The following is a 15,422-nucleotide window of genomic DNA, read 5'->3' on the forward strand; positions in this document are numbered from 1 at the left end:
GAAGACAAAGTGTTTCGGTTTTGGTGTTAAAAAAAGAGCTACAAAAGCCTTAAATCTCAGAAATATGTTCTATATAAGAAGGTCACAATGGAGAAATAAAAAAGGAGGCTGTGAATGAAAAATACTTAGAGGAAACTCATTTTTCACCCCTACTTGGTAAAGGGCAGTGAAACAAAAAAAGGCTTTTCTAGTTACAGCTCAAAGGAAAGAAGTAATGATATTATTCATCCATTAAGGAAATATCTAGTTCATGGAAAAAGAGAACCTGACTTCATTATTGAGAATATCTTTCCCCTTTTTTGTAACAGTGAAAGACACACTGTGGACTTTTTAAAAAATTAAAATGTACATTAGTGGAAATAAGTGTCCCTTTCCCAAAATCTTGCTTAAGCATTGCAATGGGGCACAGGATGCTCTTCTGTGCTACCATTTCTCTCAATTGAGTTAATGTTGCTTCATCCTTACAATAGTATTAGTATGGACTGTCAGACAGCTGATGTTTTTACATCACAAAACATCTATGATAAGGTTTTAGAATATGGTTTGAACAAATCGCTATTGTGTGTGGAGAGTTACACCTATCATTCTCTTTGAATACAAATATCATAAATTGGTATAGCCAAATTTGTATGAATAACATACAAATATTTAGTTTTTCCTTTGGAAAAGTATTGTCAAAATTCAAAATGAAGAAGAAAGTAATATATAACAGTTGAGTATTATCCGCTAGTATAATTATCCACTAGAATAGAACAACTTTGTTCTTACGTGTCAAGACTTCCAAGCAAAGCAGTATTATATTTATATAGAATAGAGCAATTACTGTACTATACATAAATTTAATCCATTCAGGTAATATCATCTCTTTTGTAATTCTTAAACATTTTATTGTGAGCTTCCTAGAATTTCCTACCAATGTATACTAAGTATACTCTATACATAATGAAATTTCATGTGAAAAATTTAGGTTGCTTATATTCTAGTCTTTCATAAATGTTTTAAATTTTTCCCATCTCTTCTTTTACTACTTTCTTGAATCTCATCTTTCAACTTCTTACTGATTACCAGGGCTTCTCTATAAACCTATCTGCTTTCTAAGTTGTTTCTTCACTTATGATAAACACTGAAACTAAATAACAGTACTTAAGTTAGAATTTCTTAGAATTAATAGATTCTAAGTTAGAGTTCTGTGACATTGATTCTAGCATATTTAAGGAACCTATTTAGATTTCATTCCAGATTCTACTCATTATTCTGCATGGTTGATGTTTCCAGATTTATGATTTATGATTTTGAAGGAAAAATATTGGTTAGGGGAGAGAAGAATTAGAGGTGGGGGCCCACACCCAACCCAAACAACATGAATAGCAGCAAGCATGGTCATTGAAGAGTAGTATGTTCTGAAAACTGCAAGTCATTTAGGAATGCTGCATCTTCAACTCTAACATAAAGAAAAGGAATGCAGGATGTGATATTAATAGATGAGGAATAGAAGATAAGTAGGGACAAAATAACAAAGGTTATTTACATTTTATGCTAAGGAGTTTGAGCTTCAACGGTGAGTTGTGGGATGCCACTAAAGTGTTTTAGATATGGTGGAATTATGATCAGACTTCATTACTTTCACAACTACTTTACACAAAACATTCCTTATACAACACATCACTTTCATGTCACTGCAAAATTCAGGCTATATGTGACTGAGAAAATCGTATCTATGTTATATCATCTGGTAGCATTTGATTCAAAGCTGAAATAGTGAAAAATGATTGTCCCAAGCCTTCTTTAATATCACTTCTCATTTTGTATCTAAAAGAAAAAAGCTAAATCTCAAATATGGCAATAATAGAGTACATCTTCTCATACAGGATATAGCACAAAGAATCACTAATATTCTGTATACGTCTTCAGAGAGTCACAGAATCCTGTGGTGCATATATTTTTACAACTATCCCGTAGAAGTGAAGCCTAGAGACAGGTTCACAGTGCCTTTTGTGTTTTGTTTTACTATAGCAGGGACTGAATTGAATCTAGGACCTTCACACCAAACTACATTCCCAGCGCTTTGGACGAGGTGTGGGTAGGGTCTTGCTAAGTCACTAAGTTGCCCAAGCTGGGGTTGAACTTGCAATTCTCAGCCTTGCAGAAAGGAGCTGGCATTACAGGTGTGTGCCATGAGGTCCAGTGAGAGTGCATTCATTTCATAAATTATATTTATTGAGAAAGAATACAAAAGAGGATGTGTATAGAAAGTTAAATGGAGTATGTCAGTAATATCAATTACTAACTTCTTTAAAAATGTTGCCATTACTATCATTATTGAATACAGATTAGTAACTATTATCATAAGCTATAAGTGAAAAAAAGAGGTGCCAAGAAGGACAGGTGGTTTGCTGAGGAAGTATACAGCAAACACAATAATAAATAAGTTAAATTTTTACATGAAGTTATGTGAGGGTTTAGTCACAGGAGTTGAGTTGTTCTTTTAGTACTGGTCAAAGACTATAAACTCACAGAAACTAAATTGCCTGCTTTGGGAAACAGAATAGAACTCTGAAAAATATTCCGCCATATTATAATGAACATGACTATAATAATAGCTGTAACAACAAGGGATAATGTGGAGGAGAAAGATGGTGTTTAATTTCTCTCACAGGTACTTGTATCTCTTTGCTTTTTAGTCTTAAGAAGTCCTAAGAATAAAATGTAGGCAAGCTAAATATACAAGTTTATTGCAATCTCATAATTACTTAAGTAATTAGATGAGGTTATTCAATCCCAGCATTTAACTTTACTGATTAGTAAAGTGAAGCTTTGAAGAGATAAAAGGTCACTTAATTGGTCACAGTTGCAAAGCATCCTGCTTCATATACCTGAGAATTTAGTATTTGTTTCTCATGTATTGAATGTTCCTTAAAATTACTGGTCCATTTGGGCTCAGTCCCTCAAAGGATAGGGATAGAGAGGGGAAATGAGACTAAAGAGGTTCCACACCACTGATGTTCACTTCCTGATCCATTGCTTCCTTGACATCACTGTGAACACCCAGAGGTAAGCAGACCTTCCTTCCCTTCAGAAGGGGATGTAGGTTTCACCTAGTCAATTCTGTTTCTCCTTGGTCACCAATGGGATGAGAAGGCATGGTTAAAACATCCAGGACCTGGCCCTCTTCCTCTTATCTTCTTGATTGTGTATTTCTTTAGATGACTTCAGAATTTGGCTAGGTATCATTAAATCCAGTCAGATATCATGGAAGCTTTATTATTCCACAGTAACAGTATCTATGGTGATGTCCTAGGCTTAGGTTTGGTGGGGTTGGTGCCAGTAATTTCACACAGAATCATTTATTTTTGCCCTTCGGCTGTACTTTTTTTTTTTTTTTACTAGTATTCTTATTTTCAGCTCAGAATTCAGCTATCTCATTATTATTAAATTTGTTTTTGTACAATAGAATTAATTTGCTTAATTTTAATAAGAATAGAATTCTCTCTTTTCCTGATGAGGAGATATCCCTTGAAAATCTTTAAGTAATTAAATAATGTGACTTAAGATCTAAAAATTGTATAAATGGTTTTAATGTGTCTGTGTAAAACTACTTAATGTAAAAATGTGTGGCTGTCCATGGTATTCATTTCAGGGCAGTTATGATACAAAAACATCCTCTAATCCAAGATAATAATGGACTCAATATTGTGAATTGTAAAATATAAGAATAATCCATATCCTAGGTGTGAAAGCTTAAAAGACATTGTTAGGATCACGATTTCATAAAATTTATGAATGGTGTGTATAGAATAAGCCTGTCTACTGTACAGGAAAGCTGAATCAGCTTCACTCCCAACCATCAACATCTGTGACCTTGGAACAAATCAATAGAATCTATTCAGCTTGTCTTTGGGAAATGAAGTAATTCAACTTCTAAATCAAGTCAGTTAATATCTATTGATCCCTCTTCGTGTGTCTGGGATACAAATGTGGTTAACTGTCTTGTCTTCCAGTAGCCAACACAAATGGAAGGGCTATTTGTGCACAATAAACCATAATGCAAAAGTGGGCTATGACCATTACACAAATAGACCATTCAAAGGAAACAGATATGGTTGAAGATGATGAATGCTGAAGCTAGGGTAAGTTTCACAGAGGAGCTAAAATTTAAGTTGCATAATTTAAACAGAGTTCCTTTTTCCTTCCTTCTTAGAGAATGTTTAAGAATCTGTAGAATCACATGCATTTTCCTCAGTAGTTAAATACTTCTGATTTCCTAATATGTAACCTACTTCTATTGGTAGAGAGTTAATTTTAAAACATAACCATACTGTTTTGTATTTATTGCTGAAGACTAGATTTGGAAGCAGATGTTCTCACTTCTCAGATGGGAAATATAAATCAAAAAGATTATTCAATAGAAACCCAGAATTGGCACTTCTGTCTCTTTCCTTCTGACTCTACCAAAAAGAATTATTTTGACTGGACACTTTTATTATCAAATCAAACTAACTCTATTTTTTATCTTATCTATCTTTATTATTTCTTAAACTGCCTTTATTGGTTACCATTTCATAGATTCCTTCAAAGATGATGCACACTTATGAATTTATTAATTATATGGATTCATTCAGAGAGATGTGTCCTTCAGTGATTTCATTGTTGTATGAACATCATAGTGTATTTACACACTCTAATATGGATACAGTACCACTAAATAATACAATTTCATGAGATCACCTTTGTGTATGTGTTCCAGTATTGACAGAAGTGCCATTAACCAGCACAAGCTTGTACATGTATATGGAAAGGTACAGACTGATATAGTATTTGGCTTCCCATGTCAGAATAAAACCAATAACTTCTTGTCTAAGCTTTGCTTGATAAAAGAAAACTTCCAACACTAAGCATGGCTCAAAATCTAAATGGAGTGGCTTGATAAATAATGACCTATCCATTTTCATAAGAGGGAGGGTCACCATCTTTCTAAATAAAGTTAGGCTCAGGGATTGTTATAGAAACACAAAGATTTCTCCAAGAAGTAATTTTAGGTTGACACAAATATTCCAGGCAAGAGAAGCAAGAGAGTTCTGCTCCATTGAGTAGGAGTGAGAAGGCTTTGGCTCAAACATTAAATATAAAATGAGCAGCTGAGAAGAAAAGGAGCACAAAAATGTCAATTCTTTAGTCTCTGAAACATTTGGGGAGGTTATATATCCTCAAGATATATAAAAAGACAGGTTGAAAATCAAACTGACAAATGTTCTTTTTCCCCTTTCCATTATGAATTATGAACCCATCTGTACAGCCAAAATATCTGAACAAATACAGAGTGTTCTAGTATGCAGTAGATGAAACAAAATGTCTAAAGAGCTAGATATGTGTGCAGATTTCTTTGTCAAATAATTATAAAAGACATCTAAAATATGTAACTTAAAACAGAGAATAGGTGTAGATTAACCTCTTCAGTGTTTGATTATAATTTTGCTTGAAATCAGAAGAATAACAGTCACTCAACTTTGAGACAAGCAGAGAAGCTAAACTTTAATTTTAGCCAGATGGTTCTGAGCATCATTTTTCAAGCCAATGAAAATGCAATGCTGAGTTAGATTTTTCTATTAATAGAGATCAATTTGATATTAACTGAAATTGGATGACTTGTAAGTTTCTTCCTGTGAACCAAAGAGAAAAGAGGATGATCACTTTTAATATTCTTTCACAGTCAAGGGGAAAAGGATAACATTTGGAGTATTATTTCCTGTTCTGTCTGGAATTTTAGGGATAAGACTCTAATTTCAAGACAGGGCTCTGACAGTATTTAGTAGGTTGCTGCTTGTTTCTTTCTTTTCCTGAGCTTTAGCAACAACAGAGTTCACAGCAGGAATTTTATGTGCTTGGACACATTTCAGTTTGAAATACTTGGTTCTGAGGATACCCTAAAGCTCTCATACCTTTTCTAAAATGACTCTTCTGCCTCTCACACTTTCAACTTATGACTTTACACCACATTTACTGAGTGAAGGCTGCTGGCACAATTGCCCAAAAGTTCCACCCTTTCCCCTTATGGTCTCTTTGATAGAAAAAAACATGATTTCATCTTGTTATGATTCTAGGTGACAATCATTTTTATATTTTAACTTCACTACTAAGAAGCCTACTTTAAAATAAGGCAGTTTATTTTTTCTTGAATAGTGTGATGCCCTATGTATAGCTGTAGTGAAATCAATATGATTATCAAGAGACATGAAGACAAGAGGCAAGTTTGGTAAGAATTTGGTAAGAACATTGTTTTGTAAAACCAATCTCATTTCCTTTTCCTTTTTTTTTATGGATCACTACACAGGTCAGTCAGAGTATGGCATAGACATAATACATCTGGTATTAAGTAATTGTCATGTGATATGTTTAAATAAAAATCAGAAAAACTTGACTTCATTAACAGTATGACTAGTGATACCTATTTTAATAAGTATGGGGGAGCATGGTGGAATGTCATTCTAGAATTTTGGCTTTGAAATTACACGAGTCAGAACAGCATTCTAGAAGCTCGATTTTATCAACATTAAAAAGCACACAGTAATATATTATTAAGCTATAAAATTCAAATAATTTTTTAAAATACACTTTTAGGTCGATTCTGTGTGTGTCAGGCTCATAGTTCTGCAGAAGTTGAGGTATGAAGTCACAAACAAAAGGTGGTGGTTAGGAGAGTTTTTATTGGAAACAAGGGGAAGGAGAATAGCTCCTGGGTTTCCAAGAAAAGTCCCAAATTTTGGGGGGGATACATGGCCCCCTGATCTAGAGCTAATTATAGTATAGATAAACAGAGCACAGGAATTGCTCAGTTGTTTCGTGGCCACTTATCACAAGTGGTTCTGTGGATTTAAAATGATCAATTGGGACTCTCTAGCCAAGTTCTTTCACAAGTACTTACAGTACTTATAGTAAACTGGGATCTTAGAAAGAACTAGGTATTTTACATTATAATTATCTCAAAAATCCTAAGAAAGAGGTGGGCTGTATTTCATGTTGGAGGAGGTTCATTATATTTTAAGTTCCTTAAAATTCAGAAGTTCAGTAGTGGTGGAGCCTCTCTTTAAGAGGGAGAGGCCACATTCCATGTTGTCTGAGGAATGTTCATTCCTGGTCAAAGTCCTAGTTCACTGTCTATTCTTAATTTTTATCAATATGATTGGTCACCCCACTCTCTCTCTCAGGCTTTTCCACTAGCTAGCTGCTTTAATCATAAGATAACTAAACTATTTTCTACAATGCCTTCATTTCATCATGTGAAGTAAAAGAAATAATTTTATAAGACACCTTTTCTTTATGTCAATGTGTAATTTCTCTTGTCTGGGACCCATGTTGTTCCAGCTTATTTCATAGACACTACCTGAAAAATAATCAAAGAGAAAAATAATCAGAGAAATTTGGATTCAGTATTTATTAATTTGGGGCAATACAAATAGTTAAAAGCCAACCTGGCTTGACTCATGGGTCATGGGATGAAATGGAGTGGCTAGTGAAAGAGGGAAAACAGTCAAAAAGAATTAAGATATGCTCTCCCTCTATTTGGTTCTTCTTTGTTGTTATCTTTCTCTCCCTTCCTTCCTTCCTTCCTTCCTCCCTCCCTCCCTTCTTTCTCTCTCTCTCTCTCTTTCTCTCTCTCTTTCTTTCTTTCTTTCTTTCTTTCTTTCTTTCTTTCTTTCTTTCTTTCTTTCTTTCTTTCTTTCTTTCTTATATCAGGAATCAAACTCAGGACCTTGCACTTGCCAGGCAGGCACAACACCACTGGGCTGCATTCCTGGCTCTGTCTCATTTCTATTAGACAAATCAAACTACACTATAGAAAAACTAATCTGTGTTAAAAACCATCAGAAAAATGATAAATTAATTCCTTATAATGGAGATTGAATTTCAACCCATAAAGCATTTGATAGACACTCAAATCAGATCCTAAATGCCTTGATAAGAAAACCAAACTTTATTTCTTCTTAGATCTCTGTTAGGGATTCTACTCACGGTCTTCCGCTTAATCTTGAAATGAGGGAATGAAGGTGTGCAGGTGTTCAAGTGTTCTTTCCCCATCCTGTCTGGAAGATTTCCACTGCTTATTTGTGACACACTCACTGTTCTTACATCCTTCACAGTTCCAAGGATCAGCCACTAATGTATTTATTCCTGCAGACTCCAAGGGAATATCCAGTAGATTAAAGGAGAAGCAAAGGGCTGGTCATGGCGGTACACACCTGTAATCCTAGCACTCTGGGAGGCTGAGGCAGGAGGATCACAATTTTGAGTCCAGCCTGGGCAACTTAACAACTTAGTGAGACCCTGACTCAAAATAAAAAAGGATTGGTGCTGTATTTCAGTGCAGAGGCCTCAGGTTCAATCCCCAGTACCACAAAAGACAAGAGAAAGAGAACAAGGGAAAAAAGGTCACCACATACTTGCTCTTCACAGTTTACAAGGAAGAGAATGCGGTCCCAGATCTTATACCTCAAAAACAAACAAAACACAACTATAATCGGGAAAGAAAGAAAAACTTGGAAGTTCCCTCCTCTGAGATTTGAGTCTTGGCAAGATAACTCCATGATTGTCATTCACTTGAATGCTGTATTATCCTGCACATGCATTTCCAGTAAAACCACTCAAAACCTAAAAGCCAGTGTTGATTTTGCCTTACTGGCTCTTACACACAATTCCCATCATGGATTTGCCCTTCTCTGTTCTAATTGGAGATTAGCCTACTGTGCATGCCTCTCTCATGGAGAGTAAAACAAAAAGATGGCCCTTTTTAGGACCTTAGCTGTTTATTCTAAGAATTAATAGCTGTGATTACTATCAGCAATTCAATATTGTATGATATATATATATATATGTATATATTCATAGTATGTAAACATAAAACTACTTTACATCTTTTATACTTTATCCATACATTATTTTATTTAATGTGGGTGGGGCGGTTACTCTGAATTCTATTTTAAAGATGAATGAATGGAGGCACACATTGATCAAACACTTGCCCAAAGTTACACAGCTGTTAAATGCCAGCTGAGGATCCAGAACCGAGTTACAGCAAAGCTTTGGCAAGTGCTAGGGAAAATCCTCCCACTCTTTCTTATACTCTTAGCTCCTTCTTTCTCTGAGATTGATTATTACAGGAACTATCTAATTATATAAGACAAATGTATCTCATTGCCCTTTTTAGTGTTGAATGTCTCATAACACAACATTCATTTTACAGAAAATTCTGTCCTCTTAATTCTTTCTCTCCTGAAGTCCCTGCTTCCCCTCCCCTTCTAATGTCTGGCTCCCTTTTTCTTCTTTTCAGTAGCTCCCAGATGCTTAAAGAGACAATGCTGTGAAAAGAGCTACTTTGTCACTCTTTCGTTTTTTTATTTTCTCTCATTCATATTTGAGCAGTAGGTTGTTGTTCTCAAAATTGCCCTTCAATTTCTTTCCACATATTCTTTGTTTTAAAAGGCATTCTCTATTTGTTTTTCATAGAGACCTTCTGGAGAACCTCAGCCAACAACTGGGCCAATCTTGCTTGAATGTGGAGCCCAGTGACTCCCTTTTTGGTTCCCAGTGACCCAATCCTATTCTGGTTGTGTTGCTTCCTGTGGTTAGAAATGGTACCATCTAGTTATACAAATCACTGGGACATTATTTATAGCTCTCTGTACTCATATCCAATCCACTACCCATTCTAGTTACTTTTTCTCCCTAATCATTTCATGAGTCAAGCTATTTTTCTTAACTACGTGACACCATTCTTTTTACCTCATTATCTTCTATCTGCTAAGATGTCCGCAGCAGTTATCAAACTCATTTATTTATTTCCACTCTCTCCCATCTCCAGTGAGCATGCCATTCTCCATGCATCCCCATTAAAGCTACTTCAGCATTTCTCTTTGCTTCTCAGGTAAAGATCCCTAATCTTTCTTGCCCTTCCTGTGTTCTTCAGGCCTCTCTGGAATTGGCCCCACCCACCTTTTGTCTTGCTCCCCATTGTCCAATCTGATTTCTTTGTTACTCAGACAGGGGAGCTTATTCCCAAACTTATGCTACTTCCTCTCCTGGAGGCTTCCCTCTGTAACCCTTGGTCTTTCTGCAGAGCTCAGTCCAAACACCACTTGCTTGTCCAGACCTTCTCTGACTTCTCTGAAATATCAGATTCCTACTTCAGAGCAGCATGGACTTTTCCCTTGGGCCTCTTATCACTATGGTGGGAAGCTTGCTTTTCTTTGGCCAATCACTGGATCAGGTGCTTTAAAGGAGAAGGTAAACAGTAGGTCTGTAACTCATTTTCCTCTTCCAGAACACTTTAGGCAGCTTTTCTTTTAACCCTAACCATGCCTCCCTGCAAATATTGAATGATGAAACTGACTAGCTTCCAATGGCTGATGTAGGAATCCTTTTAGCAGAATGTACCTCTCTGTCTGGCCTGTTTTATCTATCATTTACAGATTTATGAAATATAGCTGCACTGATGTATGCAAATTAGTCATGTAGCAAAAGGTGAACTGTGAGATGATGATGTATAAACTTAGAGACCAGAGTACTTGGAGGTCTCTCTAAGTTGACCAAAGCCATGCACTCCTGAACCAAAACGCTTCAAGGAGCCCAAACGGGGCTCGGGCCTGCCAGGCAGTGGTGGGACATATACATAGATGTTCCTTTGCTAATCATATGTAAAGCTTGATGCTGGATAATTGCTGGTATTTTAGCTTTCCAGATGTTTCTAATGATTAGCTAAAATTGTATAGTCTTATGTTTACAGTCCTGAGTGGAAAAGGAAGGTAACCCAAAAATCCTGTGGCCAGCTGAGCTGGTTCCTATGTGCCAAGGTGAAGGAAAGATTAAGTATTTTTAGAAAATAGATCACTATTTACCCAATCTGAGGAAATGGAAAAGGCATTTATTTTGCCAAAGAGTACATAAATTAGAATAGTCAGCATGGTGAAAGATGAAGAGTTAACGGAAGAAACAGAGGTAAGCAGAGAGCCAAAGAGCATCTGGTTACATCTGAATGGATAATCACAGATGGCCATTTAAGCCTGGGCATTTACAGTAAGAGACCTAAATAAAGGTCCTGCAAATAAAAGAGACAGATTGTTTGAGGATATTCAAATAATACTTCGCAATTGAAAAGGTCAGGTTATTTCAGTCAAATTTAAAAGTTGTGTTAGGTTCATGATAAGAAAGAAAAATCTTTTTAAGATTTCAAATATTTCCCCTACTAGTAAAAGAAAAATGTAGGGGAGAGGAGGAAAATGCAGACAATTATAGTATTCTAAAGGATTCATATAAGTACCACAAATGAGAATGATTCATGGGATATAGTTAGAACTCAGTTTTATTTTAATCTCTTAATAGCGCTTTAAAATTAATTAATTCTGGGAAGTCCTTCCTTTGCCCCTGGAAGAAAACTCATGCATGTCCACAAGGTCACTTTATGGCAAACAGTCTCAAATTTATACATTCTTCCCTCACCAGGAATGAGCCTCACCTGTTTGCTTCTTGCTTGGCTCATTTAACTTCCCCTAAGAAGCTGCTTTTATTGATCCATTCAGGGTTTCAGCTGCACAGGGATGGAGACCAGCATAGAAGAAAGTTCTACTTGACAGGTATGGTCACAGGGGAGCTTGCTGCTCTCTGGAACTGGTAGATACATAAATCTAGCTCTTTCTAGGGTACTGTCATGCCCTAGAGCCTCTGGGTGTTCCTCAGAGGGCTGTTCATTATCTTTTTCAAATGAGAGGGATTCTCTTTCACCATCTGTACTGCACTCAGCCTCAGATTTTATTCAAGTCTACTCAGTGGTGTTGGAGAACCAAGTTTGTCAAGAGGTGCTCTCTGACAGAAGCTAAAACAACTCCAGGTCTGCTGTCTGTTCTGTAGGTTGTGCATGTGTTGTGTGCCCTAGCCAAAACTGATGGGGATCATAGTGTTTTCCCAGAAGTAACTGGAACAGCCTGCTGCTCCAGGCTTCTCTGGGTTATCTTTGGTATGATTCACACACCACTCCCCTCACTGCCCAACTGCAGAGAATGTACATTGTGCTCCCTGTGTGCACTGTCTTCATCTTAGGGATAAACCTAGAGTTAGAAGATGGTTTTCTGTCACTTTGTCCCATTCTTTTGGGGAACAATTCTCTCTGTACATTGTCTCCCAATTTCCATATACTTCCTTCTTTATATCTTTTTCAATTTTTAGGGTCATATGATTAGTTCTCATCACTTTGAAATTTCCTCAGATTTAGCTAGGTTATTTTCATGAACTGCCATGAGTGCAATGAGTGCAGGGAAATGAATAAGCAAAATTAAAGACATTCTTGCAAAACCAGACAAAAATATTGTCCTACAATTTCGAAGCATGTTACATAATTGCATTCATAAAGTACATATGTGAGTCAGTGTGTGTATTCATGTAATGTTTTTAGACATTTAGAAAAAGATCATCTGTGTTACCATTAGTAGAGAATACAATCAGCTAATAGATTCTCTTTTTAAAATTCATTCCCCATGAAAGTATTTTTTTTCCTTTGTAAAGAACCGCCATTATCTATGACGATGTAGATTCACGGTGAGTTGTTCTTATGTCAGGAAACCCTAATAACTGCTTCCCCCCCCCACACACAACACCCAGAAAAGCATAGAAACAAGGGCTTGCATGTAGCTCTCAGGTTTCCATATATTTCTTTGTTCCAAGGGACTGGAGGGGCTGAATGGGAAGAATGAAGCAAGAAGGGAAAGAGAACCCAAATACATGTTATTGCACTGATTACAATTTTGGACAACTGGGAACTGAATATACCATAGACTTTTTAAGGACCTGTCTATAATGCATTTCAAAAGTATCTCCTTAGGATAAAAGGCTATTTATTCACTAGTTTTCATCAACTATCAGTCAAGATGCTTCACAGAGAAAAAAGATCTTTGCCTTTTCTGATTTGTGGTTGAATCAGAATGGCTCACCAAGTTCTGGTGAATACAATTAAATAATCATGGTGGTGGCAGAAATGCCCAGGAGCATAAGGTGGGCAACTTTAGTACTCAAAGGAGAAACAGCATGAAGTTACACTTGTTTGCATTTGATTATTTAGAAATTGTTGCAAAAAACACTGGGCTGATGGATTTTGACGTGACAAGATATCTGATGCCATCTGCACCTTGCACATCTGGTAGCTGCTCATAGCTTACATTTAGTCCAGTCTTTCATAGTCTTTGAGTTGGTGGCTGATGAAATCTTCACAAAACAGTTAATACACAAAAGTCAGTAAAATATCTACAGATCTCTCTGCTGTGACTTGTCCAAATGATGCAATTAGTACCCATTAGTACCTCTTGTCATCCTTTCCGTACTTTAATGTGTCCAGGCTCCTTGCTGGAGGGTGACCAGACCTTGTCATTGCTGAGAAGTTGGACCTTTCAGTTGCTTTATACTTCTTGAGTCATAGATGTCATGATCAGCCATTTATAGTTATCGTTGCTCATGGAAACATAAAGTAACCTGGAGTAAGTTTTTTGGATATTCAGACACACTCACTCCTGATCCCATTGTGTATCAACCAGATCTTTAGGGTAATCAGGGTCAAAGGTAATCATCCTCACCAATATGAGATTTTTTCATGTTTTGCCTACCTGTTCAGCCCATGTATCTTTCAGTTTAGTGCAGTCTCTACTCTCTTCCCAGGCAGAAGCAACTCCCTTGGGGACAAGAATTTCCAACGCCATAAACCCAAGTTTTCAGAGACAGGAAGCACAAAATGTGCAAGTGTGCACTGGGAGTTGTGCTGAGTAGTGTCAGTCCTATATCTACCCTTCATTTCCCATGCCCACATATCCTAGCTGTTTGAGACACAGCACCATACACTGGCAGTGATTCAGGGCATAAACCCCATCCTAGAGAACAGCGTCCTGTAGGATATTTTCTCTGCAAGTGATGTCCTATTTGATCTTTAGCAAGCTTTTCCTTCACTTAATTAGGCCAGATGCTATGTGAGGATGCCATATAAATGGGAGGACCTTGGTCATGTGCCCAGTTTTCCAACTTCTTTACCATAAATCATGTCCTTTAGTGTGAGGCAGTGTTATGTGAGATCTCATACTAATGAATCGAGTGTTCTGTACACCCCACATGCTGGTGCTGTTAGAGCTGCCATAAGTGGGAAGGAAAGGCTATATCCCAAGCAAGTGTCAGCACTGTTAAGAATGAGTTACCACCCACTCTGGAGCTATGGTACTTCAATAATACTTTATTCCTAGTGTCAAAATAAGATCTTGTGACAGGCCTCAGGAATTCCTTGAATTATTTTATTATACAGTGATTAATCATTAAAACCATCTGAGCCTCACCAGTAGCATGACCTGTCTCACATCAGAGACTAATCAGTGTGCATTTCCATGTTGTTCAATGCTGAATGCATTCATCATAGAGCAATTGGAGGGTTGCAGAAATTGAATAAAATTCTGCAAAGCTGGTTGATTTGTATTATTTATTTTAGCTACTACATGGCTATAATCTCACCAGAGACATTAAATAAGGTAAGCAATAATTATTTCATTAACTGCAACTGCTGATGTTGAGTCACCTACAATTCGATAAAAGTAAAAGAAAAGCATACCCCTTTTTACTGAATAACTGTTTATGCAGTTTACTTGATATTTGTTCAATAAAATTTTAGTAAGTGATTCCTGTGTAGCAACAGATGTAGGCCCATTTTGGAAACATAACAGTAAATCAGAAAAAGAGAGAGAGAATCTCTGTCTCTAGGAAGAGGTAGTCTAATCACAGGAAAAAGAGCTTGATGTATGTAATTAGGTGATGGTTTGCAGTGTGGATAGTTTTATTCCTGCAAGTAGGTGTAGTGCCTGCTAATAATTCAGTCTGAATAAGAGGGAATAGCCTTGGTACCAATGAATAACTAATTAAATTGATAGTGTTCAAATTGTTGCTATCCAAGCAATATATATCTTTCAAGAAATTTTCAAAAGAAACTATATATCCTTACATATTGGCAGTAAAAGAGGTACAAAAATAGGAAGGAAAAAAAATGAAGTGTTTGTTGGCTATTACACTGCCTGGACTAGTCTTCTAATTCTCTTAATTTTTCTTACTTATTTATATGTACTTTTGCTGTATTTTCCTGGAAGAGTTACTGAATTTTATCTTTCTCTTATCCATCTTCTATTGACTTGCATTTCTACTAACATATTTTTTTAATTCTCAAGAATTTTTGTGTATTTTGATTAAAGTAATACAAGCAAAGTCTTCTCATATCTCTGAATATCTTAACAACATCATTGTTTTATTTCCTAGATCTTACAATTTTCTTTTAGATTATATATATCATTGTTTTTCACATTAAAGGTATCTCTTTCAAATGTCATTTAAAATTTGTCACTCTCATGGATAAGAGTGGAAGA

The 15,422-nt window shown here is 36.3% G+C and overlaps 1 long non-coding RNA gene across 1 annotated transcript in view; it reads left to right on the forward strand.

Moving 5' to 3' along the window:
• Positions 1-15,422, forward strand: part of LOC110348116 (uncharacterized) — a 36,332-nt gene that overhangs the window by 478 nt on the left and 20,432 nt on the right. Inside the window, exon 2 of the long non-coding RNA XR_015449360.1 lies at positions 3,999-4,127. This is a non-coding gene — a long non-coding RNA (uncharacterized LOC110348116). The remainder of the gene's footprint in view (positions 1-3,998; positions 4,128-15,422) is intronic.

This window comes from Heterocephalus glaber, unplaced genomic scaffold (assembly GCF_053883595.1).
Source record: "Heterocephalus glaber isolate CG9 unplaced genomic scaffold, H.glaber_assembly_v1.0 deba00000676, whole genome shotgun sequence".
In the NCBI taxonomy this organism is placed as follows: Eukaryota; Metazoa; Chordata; class Mammalia; order Rodentia; family Bathyergidae; genus Heterocephalus; species Heterocephalus glaber.